Raw genomic sequence first — 19,981 nt, forward strand, 5'->3', positions numbered from 1 at the left:
AATGCAGAATAGATTAGTGGTTGCTGGGGATTAAGGAGTTAAGGGGGAAAAGATATGGCTATGGCAAAAAATAGTAGCACACGGAGTACTTAGGATGGAACTGTTCTGTATCTTTATTATGGTAATAATCATAGAAATCTACAAATGTGATAATATTACAAAGAACCAAATGCACACACAAACACAAATGAGTGCAGCCAGGCGCAGTGGCACATACCTATAATCCTAGCAATTTGGGAGGCTGAGGCAGGAGGATCACTTGAGCCCAGGAGTTAGAGACCAGCCAGAGCAATGGTGAAACTGGTCTCTACAAAAAATTAGCTGGACATGATGGTGTGTGCCTTTGGTCCCAGCTAGTGGAGAGGCTGAGGTGGGAGGATTGCTTGAACCCAGGAGGTTGAGGCTGCAGTGAGCCATGATTGCACCACTGAACTCCAGCCTGGGCGGCAGAGTGAGACCCTGTTTCAAAAATAGATAAATAAATAAAAGTGCATGTAAATGTGGTGAGATCTGAATAGGATTGATGGATTTCATTGACATCAATTTTCAAGTTGTAATACTGTGCTATAGGTATACAAAATATTACCATACAATGATTCACAGACTTTTTCTGTCATATTTCTTACAATATATATAAATCTACAATTATCTAAAATTTAAAAATATTAAAAATAAATATACTGTTCATGTTCAAGAGCAAAAGAGGTAAATTCTAGCTAAGAGACTAGGCCAAGACTAATGGAGAGAGTGTTATTTGAGCTAGCATTAGAAGTTGAATATGATCTTTGTAAGTGGAGAATCGTGTAGAGCAAAATATTTCAGTAATGAGAACAGGCCAAAGTACTGCATTAGCAATAGTTGTTCATTATTTTAATAATTATTTATTGAGAATTACTAGACGTCATGCATTTTGTGCAGGATATTGAGAATATAAAGTAAGCAAAACTGTATTTCCATGAAACTTGTATATTCCTAGAGTGTATATTCATGGAAATTTCAAGTTGTTAGTTTAATATAATCCAGTATTGTACAAATGTATGTAAAATTTTCACCCCAAGTATTATGGAGAACAATATGGAAGAGAACAATTTTCAAAGATGTGCAGTCATGTAGCCAGAGGAACTGGTAATGAATTTAATTTTAATGAAAAAAAGGCATGTAGAATAATAAATACAATTAAATGTCAGAAGTTTATGTTATTGACACATGTTGCCTAGACTGGAGTGCAGTGGCACGATCTCGGTTCACTGCAACCTCTGCCTCCTGGGTTCAGGAAATTCTCGTGCCTTAGCCGGCTGAGTATTTGGGATTACAGGTGTGTGTCACCACACCTGGCTGATTTTTGTATATTTTAGTAGAAATGGGGTTTCACCATGTTGGCCAGGCTGGTCTCAAACTCCTGGCCTCAAGTGATCTGCCTGCCTCAGCTTCCCAAAGGGCTGGGATTAAAGGTGTGAGCCACCATATCTGGCTGAATTCCTGGAACTTCAGTGAAAAGACTGACTGATTTGCCAATCTGCTAACCCAAGTAGAACAGAAACTAATTAAATACCAAGAAGATACTTTGCCACTTTTCATGCTAAAACAGCCAATACTGAAATTGTTTAGATATACAATTTGAATGAACTCCGTGGTCTAAGTTAAATTATCTATGATAAGCCATCAGTTGTCAGTGCTATGCACCTAAATTGGGGAAACAACTGGTATTCAAAAGAACATAAGTCCAATGTCAAGCATGGAGAACCAGGACGGCTGCCTTATCCTTCCTGAGTCCTGCATTCCATGACTCATCATGAAAATGATAAAAATGACCCAAATTAAATATATATTGCTGTGGTAGCTTATAAACTGCTAAAATAGTGTATGACCAATGTTTGGTTTGTCAAACCAATATTCCTGGGAACACAAAGCTTCAGGTACATTCCACAACATGATAGGCCACTTAAACATTTATAGAGGGATATCATTCAGTTGTCATTTTCAACACATGTTTTCTGGTTCTATAAAAGACTTTCCATTCAAGAGAGCTGATGTTATAACAGTAGCTTATTATGCCACTGTGTATTTTCACCAGTTACAGAAAGCTTTTCATGGTTCACTGACTGAGGACAATCAACCCCTTCATAATCCATAACCCAAAGATTGAACTGTCTGAGAACACCAGAGAAAGACTGCTCCTGCCATCCACATTGCAGCAAACCTTCAGGACCTTGAACCTTGGGTTCATAGTCTTACAACTCAGAAGCATCCCTCCACACTCTCAAAACTGGACATCCTTGGGAACCCTTAAGGTAAAGCTAACCAGGGAAGATTTTCTGCCCAGAAGATGGCATCCTTTTTCCCAAGATCACAGAAGCTTTTTCCCAAGATTACAGATCAAGACTTCTCTAGTACCATGAGACTCTTATCTTTGAATTTTTCCCCTTGCTATGCCTCTATAAACAATAGAAGTAAAAATGGAATCTGTTGTGTGCACTCATGGGGTATACTTTTATTTGTGAAGGATGCTGCAGCCAGACTTATACATGGATAACAGATACGGTTTGGCTCTGTGTCCCCACCCAAAACTCATGTTGAATTGTAATCCCCAGTGTTTGTGAGGACTGGTGGGAGGTGATTGGATCATGGTTGTGGTTTCTAATGGTTTAACATGATCCCTTTAGTACCGTCTTGTGATAGAGTTCTCATGAGGTCTGGTTGTTTAAAAGTGTGTGGAACCTTCCCGTTCACTCTTTCTCCTGCTCTGACAAGTGAAGATGTGACTGCTTTTCCTTCAACTTCTGCCATGATTGTAAATTTCCTGAGGCCTCTCCAGCCATGCTTCCTGTACAACCTGCAGAACTGTGAGTCAATTAAACCACTTTTTTTTTATAAAGTACCCAGTCTCAGGTACTTCTTTATAGCTATACAAGAACGGACTAATACAATAAACTTATGCCTTGATAGATGGAAGATGAAGGCCCAATGTAGGTGAGAAATTTTAATGGTATGTACATTGCTCCATAATCAGTCAGAAAGAACTCCTCTCAACCTACAGCGTGGGTTAAAAGAACATTGCCAGAAGGTCGTCATTCTTCTAGAAGGGCATCATTTGTTAGGTCCTTTTTTCCATAGTTAGTAAAGGATGCAATGATTAGAAATTCATTCCTCACCATAGGCTCCATAGCAGATTCTCCTGTAAGAGCTATGATTACACAACAGACTTTAAATTATCTCATGAAAATGATGCTGAATAATAGAATTTCTCTAGATTACTTCCTGGCTAAACAGAGAAGTAACCGTGCAGTTGCTGGCACTTGTTGCCCATGGAGAAATATATCACATTGGGTATTACAGAGATTAAATAGTAGGGGATTAACGAAGAGACTGCTTAGTTAAAGCAAGTAGACTCTTTATCTAGCTCATTCTTTGATCTATTGATTTTAGTTTGTTTGATTTATGGAGACCCTGGGTAAGAAGCATACTCCAAACTCTTGGTATTATCCTCCTGATAGTCATAATAGTAGTCTCCCTGGTGCACTGTGGTCTCTGAAAAGCTTTACAAGTTTGCATGCAGCCATCTCTAGAGTATCAAGTGGTCTCTCTTCAACTGTAATGACAAGAGTGAAAAAATGTGTGACCATGAGGGCACCATAACCTGTAAATGACATTCTGAGACTGGAAACCCAAAATGATGGTAACTGAGAGTGGCACTAAGGCCATAAGTGTTGGTCACACTCTTACCTAAGGAGAATTTGACTAAATGGGGGATATTTTTTAAAGACAATTATTGGAGGCCATTGTTTTGGATTGAGCTCATGCAGTAGGCCCCAAAAGACCAGATCAAACCAAAATGGAGTCACTTATACTAAATGTGACATAATCAAACTAAGACTTTAAGGAAACACATAGATCCTAGAAAAGACAGGTTTAGGGTTTTTTTTTTTTTTTTTTTTTTCTGTAAACAGGATGTTCCGGCATAAGGAGATACCCTCTACTGGAACCCTTTTAAAACAATGACCTGAAGTCCTTGTTCCCATCTTACAAAACCCGTAGTTCTATTTTCCAGTGGGTTTCAAGAGCAAATAAGTACAGTTACAATGATGATAGTGCCATCAATCACTGAACTTTTGGTCATCCTCTCAATTTTGAGAGGATGACCAAAAGGAGGGGATTGTTAAATCAAGTTTAGTCTAAAACTGCCTCCTTACATATTTTAAGTTTGGCCTAAAAGTTTCTCTGTACATCATGAATCATAGCCTAAATAGAAGTGTAAACAGACTATACTGTACTCTTGTGCCAATCACTGAATTTTGGTCAATCAAATGTGGCCAACTGTTTAAATCGTGTTCAACTAAGACAAACACCGAGCTATAACCAATACAGCAGTTTCTGTACCTCGCTTCTGATTTGTGTACATCACTTTCCTTTTTCTGTCCATAAATCTTCTACCACATGGCTGCACCAGAGTCTCTGAGCCTACTCTGGTGTGGGAGGCTGCCTGATTTGCAAATCGTTCTTTGCTCAATTAAACTCTTTAATTGGGCTGAAGTTTTTCTTTTACCATAAGGAAACTTTTTGTATAATTTTAAAATCTTAAAATTATTTTTAATGTTCCTTTGATGTTTGGGTCATTTCCCATTACTAGAGGGTTATGATATGGGAACACATGTTTTAAAAAATTATGGAATGTTTTCAGCTATCAAATGCTAACATCTGATAGTTGTTCAGGATTTATTGCTTCCTAGACTTTCACTAAAATTTAAGGTTATAATTCTGTATATAAAATGTGCTAAAGAAGATGTGTTTTTATTGAGGAAAGGAGTAATTTTATCTAATTCAGAAATTATCTGTTTATTCAAATTATGAATTATGAAAAATTTTTAATAAAATAAAATGACTGGTTATCAAAAAGGAAAGAATTTAGGACAAAATAGAAAGTCAAAGCATGTCATAGATGGTCGGTGTAAGTCATATGTACATTTATTCCTGTTTCTCTCTGTGTTTATCTTCATGTACATTCAGAGAAAATAGGAACTTGAAAAAGTTTAGTTAATAAAACATTCTTTAAGACAAGATAGAAAATTGGAAAAATTCAACTAATTAACATTGCTCATAATCAAAGCTCCTAATCTTGATAAAGGTAAAATATGAAATAATGTAAAGAAATATGCTGGTGTTTGAAAATTTCTTTTTAGTATAGGTAAGCACAAAGCCAGATTTACCGTGGAAACAAATTTCATAAAGATGCTTTCATTGTTTTGTTTCATACTGTATTTGCTATTCTGCATAGACAGTACTAGCACTAAAATGTTTACTGGTTATGTGCTTGAAGTAAACTTCTTAATTGCACAAAATGTATGTGGTGTTGGAAGACTTAAAGACGTTAATTTATGTATCAGGAACAAAATATTCATCGTTTTTTGTATTTTCTTTTTTAGACTCTGGGTAACACTGTAGCCTCTAAGGTAAACTGAGTAGGAGAAAAATTTGGGGTTAGTTTTCTGTTTAGTTGATTTTGCTTTTAATTTCTATTTGTTTACTCTTTGATCTCCTTTGGGTTTCACTTATATATACATATATAAAACCACTATTTTATTTTTTACTTTCTGCTGGAAGGCTTGTATTTGGTTCCATGAATTGTCATTTGTTTCCTATGCATTTCCAACAACTCATCATTTGCTCTATTTATGTAAAATTCCCAAGCTACCTTTGTCAAGCCTCCAAAAAATGATACTACACACCAGCTATTTAAAACTGGATTGGTTTTGCTTACTTCTGATGATCTAGAGAGCTATAAATGCTTTAAGTTTCCTGGAAAAGAAAATAGGCTTATCTTCATAAGTTCTGAACAGAAATAGTACATATATTTTACAGAACAGAAATAGCACACATATTTTATTATTTGGAAAAGTAGGTGAGAGTAGAAATGTTTAAATGCTGTTTATTTCCAAGGTAATTAAATTAAATCAGTAATTTGAATTGGATTCAGATCTTCTCCTTTAGGTAATGAGGAAAAACTGTATTATGGTTACACTGTTGTAATAATCAGGAAAGATAGGCCTTATCCTTAAGAATATTGTATTCCTATGTGACTGAAGAGAGAGATTGTGTTGCAGAAGAAAACTATAGAATTAGATTAACCATTAATTCATGGGTGGCCACATTTGGAGATGTCCACAACACCTCTCTTCATCATAAAGCAGCCAGAGAAATTGATACCAGATTCTTAATAAATAGAAAAGGGGAGACTGAAACCAGCCCAATTGTCCTGTAGAACTGATCTTTACAATTCCTTCTGAATAAACATAGAAATTGACCTTCCCAATATTAAAAATTGAGAAAGTTTCATTTGTGTAATCTGAGTTCCTTTCTCAGGAAAATAGCCATCAGTCCTCCCAGATGGTATCAAAGAACTGAAACTTAGCAAATCACTGAAACTAGTCAATAAGTCACCAGGCCCCTCACCTGTCATAATCTTCAACTGATTATCTGCTTCCTGTTGACCAACATGTCTTCCTTATCCCTCCCTAACTGCTGTTTTCCTGCACATAGTTACATTTATTCACTGCATTATAAACCCCTAATTTCAGTCAGTTGAGGAGATATGAGATTGTTCCCCCATCTCATCTGTAGCACCTGATTAAAGCCTTCTTCCCAGGCAATACTCATTGTCTCAGTGATTGGCTTTCTGTGTGGCAAGCAGCAGGGCCTGGAACAAACCCCTGGTGTTTCAGTAATGATGCTACTTCAAAGTGCCTCAGAATATAAACACAATCAAAGTATGGGAAATGTGTGATTGGTTGATATTATGTTTTTGTTACCTGAAGAAATAAATGGCAATGTTATGTAGATACTGGATTTGAAAATTTTAAAAAATTAAAGATATATATATATATATATATTTGCACCAGAGTAGGACTAAGAGGGGGAGTTGAGATGGTATCCAATCTCAATTCTCTCTCTTTATGTATATATAAATTTATAATTTAAATAGTTCTTCATAAAATTAATATAATTGATAATTAAAGTAAATAATTATAATTATAAAATATGATTTATAAAATTATCTAAATTAATATAATTTCATATTTATATAAATATTTCTCTCTTGCATAAATATAAAATTATATATTTTTTATTTTTGTACACTTCATTTGAGATTTTGGGATGTCCTTGAAGAACAGGTCATTTTAGAACTAAAATCTACAAGGGATGGAGACCAGCTGTACTTCACTGCTGGTGTAAGAACAGAGGGTGAGGTGAAGGCTCGCATGACACAAACTCTAATTGCAGAACTTGGACTCCAGCTCCTGATAGAACAAAGGCCAGTGCTCCCGTTGTCATGCAGCACATAAATTTTATAGTTTCAGGACAAGGGCCTTTTTCCTAAAGTCTAATACCTAGCCCAGTTAGATCCCTGTGCACTATCCAGAATATAATGGGTCTGGTTATACTCTCTCATTTATTTGACAGGTTTTTACCTTTTACTTTAATTATTGATGATTGCCTGAAGTATGCCTGGAATTGTTAAGTACTTTGGAAGCTAAATTTAGAAAAGCCCCAGTGTCCTCTTTTATAGCCATTTGTTTCCCCAACATAGGCTATACACTGTAGTGAGTGGTTCTTGGTTCAGTCTCAAAATCCTCTAGTTTCCTGCTCTGTGCATATTGATTTGTTTCCAGTTTGTCCCTTGACTGTTCCAAGGATAGTCTATATGCAAAATCCTGCACACAAAACTCATGTATAAGAAAGAGTATTTTTCCCTGAAAAAATTTTCACTTGTTCTGGAAATGGGAAAGGACTTGGGACTGAGAGAAGGGCAGAATTTCCTCCGTTCTGGGGGCAGGAAAATGTGAAAGAGGATTCTAGAAGCAAATGTAGCTGAGAGTGGACGCCACCTCAATTTCCCTTCCTAATCCTACTCTGGTGCTAAAGGCTTAATTTGGGAAAAATAGTTCAGCAGGGCTCACTCCTGCTGCCAGTACTGAGATCCTGGGATCCCTGAGCAGAGGGCAACAGAGGAAAGTGAATGGCTGTGGACTTCACTCACTTTGTCTTGTGACTTTAAGTGGGTAATTATAGAAAAATTTAAAGTAGTAATGGAGGAGAAAAAAAATGATTGCTACCATAAATTGTATGTTGCGAACATCATCTGTCTCATAAGAAATTGATCAGTTTGTAATTATATTATTTGGCATTATTATTCTAAGTTCACATGGGAAGAAATTGAAACCTAGGGCTATTAAGCTACTTGCTCAAATTTGCCCAGTAGATATGGGCCAGGGTCAGGGCACGGATTTAGTTTCTTCAATTCCAATCCATGTTCTTAATTCTCCGATTATGCTGCCACCCGAGGAAAGTGGCAACAGGCCTCAATTTCCACAACTGTCAAAGGGGGTGATCGGACTTTAAGTGCTTTAGTGTCTCTAGCACTAATATGCTATCATTTTTCTGGAGACTTACAGCAACATTATTCCCATATAAAACACCTGCAAAAGCACTATTTGTGAGCTTGCCATCTGTTTTCAGCAGAAAGCTTACATTTATTTCCCCATGGAGTAATGTACTAAGAAATTTTTTTGTAGGTTGGTGTTTATGATAAAGTATTTCATATGATTTTATGTTTTTAATATGTCACATTAAATCTTAAGAAAGTAATGGATAAAAAGAGAACAAATATCTCGTAAGGAGACTAAATTGAATTGCCTTCTGTTCTAGGTTATGCACATGACTAAAAAGAAAACTATGATTGTTATTACAAAACACACGAGAGTCCAAGAATATTTTCAAGCATCTAAATGATGCATGTTAGTGATTACTATAAGACTTAAAAATGGAATAAAGTTTACAAAAGTTTGAAGAAATAAGTTGATAAGTAATTTTCAAATTTTCAACCCCACAAATTTTTTACAATATTTATAACACTTTGGTGGTGTTTTTATTTTTACATTCATTTTTAAAATCTAGAATCCACATTTAGAGTATCACAAGTGTTATCATTTTATTTGGTTTAAATGACTTCCTTGGATTTTTTTTATATTCTTCCCTCACTCTACCCGAAATTTTCCAAGAAAAGAAAAAGTTGAATATGGAGCCCAATAGATGCCCAGGCACTACATTTGATGTGTATTATTTTCAATAATAATCAATACTTTTGCTTAGGCAACGAGTTTTACCTGGGTGTAGAAACAGAGCACTGAAGAGCTGCGACTCATCAAGTGAAATCAGATCAACCACTCTGTTCTTCTTTGGGCCATTTAATCCTACTCTGTGCAATCATGTTATCTGCCAACTCTCAGGTAATAACAAAAGCCCTCTGATAGGCCAGGTGCCATGGCTCACGCCTGTAATCCCAGCACTTCAGGAGGCTGAGGCAGGTGGATCATGAGGTCAGGAGATCAAGACCATCCTGGCTAACATGGTGAAACCCCCTCTCTACTAAAAAATACAAAAAATTAGCTGGGCATGGTGGCGGGCACCTGTAGTCCCAGCTACATGGGAGGCTGAGGCAGGAGAATTGTCTGAACCCAGGAGGCAGAGCTTGCAGTAAGCCAAGACAGTGCCATTGCACTCCAGCCTGGGCGACAGAGCCAGACTCCATCTCAAAAAAAAAAAAAAAAAGTCTTCTGATAACTTTTAGTAACAAATAACCAAACTCTCAGTTCACTGATTAATATATATGGCACCAGTGCTGTCTAATAGAAAATTTTAATATCTGCACTGTCCAATAAAGTAGCTGCAAGTAGTTATTGAGTATTTGAAATCTGGCTAGTGTGACTGATAAACTGGATTTTTAACCTTGTTTAATTTTAATTATTTTAAATTTAAATTTAAGTGGTTGCATGCTGCTAGTGGTTACTGAATTGGCTAGTTTATGTTTAGACTAGAGTGATCTTTAAAACCTCCAAAATTTCAAAAGTCAAACTCATAGAGGCAAACAGCAGAATAGTGGTTGACAGGCGTGGTGGGGAGCACAGAGCAGCTCAGGAAATTTGGTCAAAGGGTACAAACTTTATTATAAGATGAATAATTTCTGGGCATCTAATGTATAGAATAGTGACCTTAGTTACTAATACTGTATTGTTTACTTGAACTTTGTTAAGATAGCAGATTATAAGTGTCCTCAACTCTCACCACACTCCACAATGGTAACTATGGGTGGTGAAGGATATGTTAATTACACTGTGATGGTCAATATATAATGTACAAGCATATTAAATCATCATGTGTGTACCTTGATTACATATAATTTTCATTTGTCAATTAAATATTTTAAAATTTAAGAAGAGCCTCTCAGCTGGGTGCAGTGGCTCACGCCTGTATTCCCAGAACTTTGGGAGGCCGAGGTGGGCTGATCACCTGAGGTCAGGAGTTTGAAATCAGCCTGGCCAACATGGCAAAGCCCCATTTCTGCTGTCTCTACTAAAAATACAAAAATTAGCCGGGTGTGGTGAGGGGCACCTGTAATCCCAGCTACTCAGGGATGCTGAGGCACGAGAATTGCTTGAACCCAGGAAGCAGAGGTTGCAGTGAGCTGAGATTACGCCACTGCACTCCAGCCTGGACAACAGAGGGAGACTCCATCTTAAAACAAAACAAAACAAAACAAAAAAAACAAAGAGCCACTCCTCTCTCACTACAGGACCCTTTGAGCTTGGAATCCTGTGGCAAGTATGGAGAGTGTGGTCAGATTCTCTTTCATCCTGTCACTTGGCTGGATTCGATCTCCTTTGCACACCACCCAAGAGACTCAGCTTCAGTGATTGGAGTGGTGGGGAGACAAGTACATGAACAAGGACAGACACCAATAGAGTATTGGTTACTTCCAGCTGTGACCAGTATTTATGATGGATTCCTTTGGGATTGATTATGATTCATGTGGCCTCCTATTTTTTTGGAGTGCTATTGGAAACCTTCTGCAGTGGTCCCCAAATTTAAGCAATACTTTTCCTTCAGCTAGCCACTTGTGTTCCTTCTCTCTCCTTTTGCAATCCTGTAGTCTTCCTCTGTCTTTTGTGTGTGTGTTGGCAGGTGTGTGCATGGGAGGGGTGTTCACCTTGACTCTCCAGGCAATCTTTGTATAGAGGATTTGAGTTGGTTCTGAGCCTATGCTCTCAAACTTCACTGTGGTTCATGAGAAACAGTTATGCACTCTCTTTCCTTTCTCAGGTAAAATATAGATTTCTGTTCCATTTGTTCACTTCTTCAAGAAAAACATTCAGGCATCCTTGTCCTTATCTCAAATGGAAATGTAGAAAGCTTCTGGAGCTTCCTGACTTTTTTCTTTCTTTTTCATCTCCGCACTGGCGAGTTCATGCAGTTCTCACATATACATATTTTAAAGCATGGAGCCAGCCCTAAGCTCTCAGTACCACAGATGCCCAGGACCAAAAGTCAAACTCATTTATTGTGAGACAGAGGACATCTTACCTCTCCTGGAGGGTAAGGTTGAGATGAAACTGACAGCTCTTTGATGAAACTCTCCCGCTGACATCCAACACCTATTCTTGGCCCCTCCACTTCTTTATAGGTTTGAGGTAAGTGATCAGCTCAGCTAAGGATCTAGGCCACTTTCTTTGCAAGTCCTACTTAAATGATCCAGACCTTCTCTTCAGAATGTTGGAGCAGTTCATATAGTATCTCAAAGGCCTCAGCTGAAACAGAAAGAGAAAAGATCCAATTTAAAATTTTGTTACCTATATATGCAGTTACATCATACATTCTTTATCCTAAGAATTTTCTATGTATTATTTCATAACAACACTATATGGAATATTATTAATATAACCTTCACAAATGAGGAATCTAGGTAAGATAAACTAGGTAACCTGCCAAGGCCATATAGTTTAGAAAGAAGTGGCAGATCTGGGATTAAAATCTGCAACCCTAATTTTTCTTTTCTTTCTCAAAATTCAATCTGTTGAACTACCTTTCCTAGGTTAGTTATTTTAAGCATCAAATGCTAAAACTTCAAAGAAGTAAGTTGTGTCTGAAGCTGTTAACATGGTGTATATATATGTGTGTGTATATATATATGCATTTACATACAGATGGAAAATATGTACATATTTGTACAATTAAATATGCATATATATATTTCCTTTTTTCTAAGTCACAGTCTTTCCTCCTATATTTACACATATTATAAATGTGAGTCCTTCTTAGAATCAGTGTACACTCTTCCTTAAAAAAATTAGTGCCTCTTTTCTCCAAAAATGTCATAAACACATTAATGTTATATTTGATAATTTCTTATCTTAGAATCCAAAACATATCAGGATCAATGAATCACTCAAAGAGAGACTCTATGAATACAAGTGTGCATTGACCCATTCTTGATGCAGAAAAAATATCAAGGATCAAGAGGAGATAATTAACATTTAAACATACTCTTACGAGTGTCAGTGGCCAATTGAATGCATTCTTAGGGTTAGATCAATTTAAAAAACAAAAAAACTCTTAAAGGTTTCTTTTGAGATATGTTATCTTTGAACATATAGTTTTGCAGAGTTTGAAGGAGAAAAAATGTAAAACTGTTCTTGTTAGTGTAAAAGTAGTGTATTCTGCTCATTATCCATTGATTAATTCAACAAATACTGCAGTTAAATGTATGATATTACGCCAGTCAGAACCAGTAATCTTAAAGACTGGGCAAGGAAAAAAAAATTCAAGCTTTTCAGTAGGCCTGTCTGAAAATTGATATGCTTAACCAGAAAAGAGACATGTGAACAACTCCTTATAATTTTATATTTATTTTAATTTTACCCAAATACAGTTAAAAGTTCATTAATTTTATCTTAACTAGTTGGCTTTAAGAATATAACAATGCAAGACCCCCTTTATTTTAAAGGTGCGGGTACTGTACTATTGCTACAAGCAAAAATAAATCTACATACAACACTTAAAAGTTGATACTATGAACATGTCACGATGTATGAAGCTGATTTCACATCTCTATCATGAGCACATCTTGTTCTATGAGCGTGATAAATTTATTAGGTGTGTGCACATAGAACTTTATAAGTGAAATAATGAAGTGCCTCATTTTACATATAAGATCTAAGGAAGTTACATGATTCTCCTGAGTGCTAGTGCCAGTGGGTAGCAGAACAAAACAGATGCATTTAGGATTCTTTTTACATACACAGAGAGAGCATTTTAAGATACACAGGGAGTGAAATGATTCTTAGTTTCTGGAATATTCTAGATCTATAACCTTATATCACTTATGTTATACTTCTGTTGGCAGAATATAACTTAAGTACTTAACATAGCCAAACACATACAAATGCATTTAGATAGTGAACAAAAAGTTGTATTGTGGGAGTGAATATGATTAATGGGTATTTGTAAAGAGTCATCTATGCATCAGATGCTTTTACATATGAGAGATACATACATGCTCATCAGCACAAGACAATTATAACTCTCCTCCTCATATTCTTACTTCCCTCCTTCTAGGTCAACTGATACTTATACTAAAATCATTGTTTTTAATCTCCTGATCTAACCAAGCCCCAGCCTTCATTCAGTGTTCTAACCTCTTAGAACACCCAATTAAGAGAGAATTGATTTTCTTCTCCAAGATGGTTCTCTCTGTTTCTCCCATACACAAAATTTACTGTGGGTACATGGGATGTGAGCGTTTTCCTGACATATCTCTTTACTTCCTGAGGTTTGCAGCTGAGAGAGATTTCAGTCTGTTTAGTGAATAGCAGTTGGGGATATAGGGCAATTGGGAGGTAATCACAACTTTTTCTACCACTTTTACTCTGCTGAATATTCTAATTTTCTTTCTAGTCAAAGAAATGGGTAAAATGTAGGCTCTGCAGCAATACTCAAAAATTGTCTTCTGAGATTTGGAGACTTTCTCTAATAAGATGGTGAAGGAGATAAGAGGTTTGTGAGAATTGCACTTGCTTCATATCACATGCTTTCAAAAATTATTTATTCAAAATTGCTAAAAATATAATATCCTTGAATCTAGTTTATATAATTTAGATGTTTTGTCCCCTCCAAAGCTAATGTTAAAAAGTGACCTCCAATATTGGCAGTGGCTCTAGTGGGAGGTGTTTGCATTGTGGGAACAGATTTCTCATAAATGGCTTGGTGGTGTTCTTACAGTAATGAATGAGTTCTCACTCTATGTTCATGTGAGATCTGTTTGTTCTAAAGAGTCTGGTACCTCCCCTCTCTCTCCCTCTTGCTCCGTCTCTTGCCATGCTATACACTGGCTACCTCTTGCCTTCTATAGATATAGAAGACCCCAGAAGCAAAGAGAACATTGGGTTGAAGGAACTGAGACACTTTCCTCATTGCTAGATAGCAGAGCTGGTGTCTGAGATGTGGTAGAGAGATTAGCAGTGCTCATACAGTTCAGGGCAATGAAGAACTATCAAAGGGTTCTATGCAAGAGGTGACATGTTCATATTTTCCTTTCAAAATGTTACTCTATCTTCATAAAGTGGATGGAGTAATGATAACATTAAGGGACTAGAGACCTACTGTAGTTGCAGTCATCCAAGTGAACTATGATGGGGCCCTGAAAAAATTAGTGATAGCGAGGACGGGGGCCTACAGAATGGATTTCGGGGTGGAATTAGAAGTATCTTGTGGTTGAAGGGAAGTAAAGTATGTGGGCAAAGGAGCGAAGGATAAAATCAGATGTATAGCTTGTTCAGGAGTTTAGCAGGGAGAAATGCAGGTTTCGGAAAAATGGGAGGTAGTTAAATTATAGTATATTAAATTTAATGAAACTATGGAACATCTAAGAAGCATGGAGGAGGCAATTCAGTAAATGGGTCTGAACCTTAGGAGAAATATGGGTGACCTTTGTCTAGAATACCCATCTCAGATCTCACTAATTAAAATTCAAATCTTGTATTATCTCTTTAATGCCTGGGTTAACTCCATTTTATGTTTTCCATAGGAGGGATGTTTGTCACAGCTCTTACTATCTTTTTCAATTATTTGTTTTTTCTTATCATAAAGTTAACATCCTCCAGGAAGAGAGAAATATTTGTTTCTCCATCCTGCTCAGTTTCTTGAAGACAGTAACAGTGCCTTCTTTCTTGGGCCATCCTTAATGTTGGGAACAATTCTAGACACATAGTAGGCAACCATAATAAATGTTTATTGAACTGAAAATTTACTGATTAGAGCAAAGATTTGTTTAGTTATATAAGCAATAGAAATTAGGTTGGAGCCAGATTGTTCAGGGTCTTATATGCTAAGTCAAGACTTTGAATTTATCGTTTTCATTTTGACTACCACTCTAATTGTTAATGTGTGAAGGAGTTATTTTACAATGATTTATGTGCAGTTTACTGGACATTTATTCCTATAGTCATGAATGTCAGATATGAATTATGTGTAACCTTGGGAATTACCAAGTTCCATATTCTAATGGCTAATGATAAGACAATGCACTGGATTTCTTTTTTCCTTTTTTCTTTCTTTCTTTTTCTTTTCTTTCTTTCTTTTTTTTTTTTTCTAAGCTAATGTCACCTTTCTCAGCCTCTTTGATAAGGGTACAGAAATAAAAGAACCTTGCTATTGCCTTGGTACTCTGGAAAACTAGGCTGTATTTTGGGTTAGCCAATTAATTTATACAAACACATTCTCTCTCTCTGTCTCTCTCTCTCTCACACACACACACACACACACACACACACACACACACACATCATACATCTTAATCACTTCATCTATAAAATTGGGTGGTTGGGTTAAATTATACCTAAAATGTAATAGGATTAAACTACTGACTATATCCTTCTGAATCAAATCCTGTTATCTTTTGGTCATATATTAAATTCCCTATGTTTAAACTTGCCTAATAGTAACATACCTATTCTAGATAGGCTTTTAAATCAAAAACAAACTGAACTCCTCCAGTAAAATCTTCAGTAAAAGCACTAATTATAATGATTACTTATCAAACTTATAACAGATGTGTTTTAAATGACCTGCTTTGTACTTTTGTTTTAAAAATTCTGTTAATATTATTCTGAGTAAGACAAGGGTTTATAGTTCTAATTGAGAAATTCACAATGATTATGAGGTAATTTGATAGAATGCCAAATGAATATTAATTTTGATGCTTGTGAAATGTATTATTTCCATGTTTAATTGAAAGAATGATAACAGACCATTGTAGCAATCCCATTATTTTAAGTGGCATGCATTATGAATTAATCAAATGGATGATAATAATTTGTTACTATCTACAGCACCACTCTCATATGTAAAACTATAAAATGGTTTCATTTCAGCATTCCTACAATAAAAAGAACTTTAGTAGTCTTTTTGATTATTGAAATAGTTATTGTTTATGGAAACCATACAAAAATGTAAACATAGACAATAATATCAAGTATTTTATTATCACAAGTTCCCAAATTATTTTCAGATTTAGTTTAGAAATGAATATTAGTCTATACTAATACTATGGTATGATATAGCTGTCCAAACAGTAGCACCTGGCCACACTTGAAATGTGGCAAGCATTACTGAAGAACTAAATTTTTAATTTTATTAAATTTAGGCTCTTTTAATTGATTAATTTATCTGGAAATGTAATTAGCTACATATGTCTGGTGGTTACTGTATTGGCCAGCACAGATCCATAGATTTAGAACCATATTGCAAAAATATGTGATCACTATTTTCACAGCATTTGTTTTATATACAAATTCTAAAATTCTTAATTTTTAACAGGAAACTTCAAAAAATAATTTTTTTTCAGGACAGGGTATCACTCTGTTGCCCAGGTTGGATTCCAGTGGCATGATCATGGCTCAGTGCAGTCTCGACTTCTGGAGTTCAAGCGATTCCCCCATCTCAGCCTCCTCAGTGGCTAGGATCACAGGTATACACCACCATACCCAGGTAATTATCATTATTTTTTGTTAGAGATGGGGTCTCCTATGTTGCCCAGGCTAGTCTTTAACTCCTGAGCTCAAACAATCTTTCTGCCTTGGCCTCCTAAAGTGCTGGGATTATAGGCGTGAGCCACTATGCCCAGCCTTACATATTTTTTCAAGTAATAGAAATGTTTATAAATGGAAATATACATTTTTTAGCTTTTAATTCCATCATGCATTCTTAAAATCCTATGTCTTAACTGGAGTCAGCATCTGAAAGAGGAAGGATATCTTTGATTTATGGTTTTTGTGTTCATTCTCTTTTAGCAGCATTAAGATGTAAATGTACTACATGTTTAGCATGGTCATTTCTTGATATTTAAATACTTTCTCAAGCTTGCTAATTGTTAAAATTAAATACCAGGCCCTCCTCACTCTGGCAAAGTAACTTTAATTCACTTAGAAACACACACACACACACACACAAACACACACACACACAAACACACACACACACTGCTGTTATACTGAGAGTAGTTTACACATTATAGTCAACCGAAGCAGGCTGAAATCCCCTCCAAAACAGAAAGCTGAGTAAATTCCTTCCATGCCATGCCGTTAGATAGCATTCTCAGAAGCTAAAGAACATTGCCAGCTTCCTCCCCAACTAGAATAAAGCACACAATGTATTTTGGTAGTTTATTCCACAAGCAAATGCCTGATTATCCTTTGCAGTTCTGAGAGCCTGAATATCAATGCTGCATAAAGGGTGAAAATGTCTGCTCTTCATATTTTGTTCTTATAAAATAACATTTCAAATTATTACCCTTTAAAATTTCCCTAAATGACCACTCAGTACAGCCTCTTCCTTTTGCACCAATAGAGGCAAGAAAGGCTGTGACAGCCTGGGTGTGGCGAAAGAGGATGAAACGTCTAAAGATTGAATCATTCTAATTCCCTAAAGTAGTGAAACTGGGAACAACTCCACAAACAAAAAAATGGAAGAGTTCCTAAATCATTGCTTTGATCCTGTTATTCCTTTGCTCAAGAAGTTTCAGTTGCCCCTTCCTTCTTTGCTTAGGACTATGATGTCGAGAATTTTTGATCATGCAATTCCAGTTGAGAAAAAAATATGTATATATTAAACATACATCCAGATTTATAATTCTCTCTAAATTATATATGTGTAGCTACTGGGTGTGTATAGTTAATAATAAGTTTTATTTGTTTATCATATGATTGTTATATTTAGGAAAATAAATGTTAAAAATTTGTTTTTATGATTGCTTCCTCAATGGTTCATCTTTTGCAAATAGAAAATAACTCATTTTTTGGAGATGACTGACTCAGAGAATAAACTTTAAACCCCACATCCTTGCTTTCTAGGACCAGAATGAGGGTTCATCTTTTTCTTTCCTGCTAATTTTCCATACTACTTCTCTCCATAATCTCTTTCTACTACACCAACTAGTTTCAAATTCTTTTAGTTTGAATTGAATTTCTTTTGTATAGTTTTTCTTCAACATTTTAATGATTATTATAGCTTTAAGAAAAAAAGTATATAGAAAAATTATTGAATATCTTTAATGAATTAATTGTGTTGCAAAGATAATTCAGAGCTCTCCATGAAGTTTACTTGGCTACATTTATGGATATATTTAATGTTCTTCTAAATATGCTCTCTTGAGAATTTTGCCTCTGTCCTTCAAAAAATATTGTTTCTTCTTCAGCGATCGTCTTTTTCTCTGTCCTCTCTTTTTCTTCCATTCTTTATTCCTTAATTGAAACATATGCACATCCGTGCAGTTAAAATTTAAAGGTAAACATTCTATTGGTACTTACATAAGCCAGGAGCAATTAAATGCCAACTAGATTGGCTTGGCATAGTCCACATAATAGGATCACAAAAATGTATGCAGTAGAAAAAGTAATGTGTGGTATTTTGAAAATATTATCCAATAAACACTATACTGTAAGTTTTGTTTGCTTAACATGTGACATTTACGTTTAGGAAAAGAAATATGAGCTGTTTTTAGATATTTTAGTGATTTAACTTTGAAACAAAAGATTTCCTGCTAGAAATAATTTCAATGTTCTTAGGAATCTCTGCAGTCAGCAGTCTGTTGTCCATTGCCTGAAAAACACTGTTTTATATATTTTGCTCAGATTTCTAGTTATTTAAGGTAGGACAGTAAATCTCATTACTGTTTTTCAATCATGGCTGGTAGCAGAAGTCCCTGATTTATTTCTGCATTTATTTTAGTTTAAAAAAAATGAAGAGAGTAAATCCCAATTCACAAAGAACTGTAGTTATAGAATTATTGTATTAGTCCATTCTCGCACTGCTATAAAGAACTACCTGAGGCTGCGTAATTTATAAAGACAAGAGGTTTAATTGGTGCATGGTTCCACAGGCTGTACATGAAGCATGGCTGGGGAGGCCTCAGGAAACTTAGAATCATGGCTGAGGGTGAGGGAAAAGCAAGCACGTCTTACATGGCTGGAGTGGGAGGAAGACAGCACAGGGGGAGGTGCTACACACTTTTAATCAACCAGATCTCCTGAGAACTCACTCAATATCACAAGAACAGCAAGGGGGCAATCCTCCCCCATGATCCAATCACCTCCCACCAGGCCCCTTCTCCAACACTGGGGATTACAATTCTACATGAGATTTGGGCAGGGACGCAAATCCAAACCATATCATTTCACCCCTGGCCCCTCCCACATCTCATGTCCTTCTCATATTGCAAAATACAATCATCCCTTCTCAACAGTCCCCCAAGTCTTAACTCATTTCAGCATTAACTCAAAAGTCCACAGTCCAAAGTCTCATGAGATGAGGCAACTCCCTTTCACCTATTAGAGAGTCAGCCTGTCCTTTGAAGCTTTGAGGCCAGTCATTGACCTCTCTTTTCTGTGAAAGTTCTTGATGGCATTATCTTCTAATTGAAGGCTGTTTTGTCTACATAGAAAATATATTGTTTAATGTAGCTACACTCATCAAAGGTCTTAGCTGGATCTTCTGGATAGGTTGCTGCAATTTCTGTATCAGCACTTGCTTCTTCACTTTGCACTTTCGTGTTTTGGAGATGGCTTCTTTCTTTAAGCCTCATGAACCAACCTCTGCTGGC

General features: G+C 36.0%; 1 long non-coding RNA gene across 1 annotated transcript in view; it reads left to right on the forward strand.

Annotated features, from left to right (window-relative positions):
- The window catches only part of LOC134730424 (uncharacterized), a 365,450-nt gene that overhangs the window by 262,789 nt on the left and 82,680 nt on the right, over window positions 1-19,981 (forward strand). Inside the window, exon 5 of the long non-coding RNA XR_010112184.1 lies at window positions 16,730-16,872. This is a non-coding gene — a long non-coding RNA (uncharacterized LOC134730424). The remainder of the gene's footprint in view (window positions 1-16,729; window positions 16,873-19,981) is intronic.

Source organism: Pan paniscus, chromosome 4 (assembly GCF_029289425.2).
Source record: "Pan paniscus chromosome 4, NHGRI_mPanPan1-v2.0_pri, whole genome shotgun sequence".
Taxonomy (NCBI): domain Eukaryota; kingdom Metazoa; phylum Chordata; class Mammalia; order Primates; family Hominidae; genus Pan; species Pan paniscus.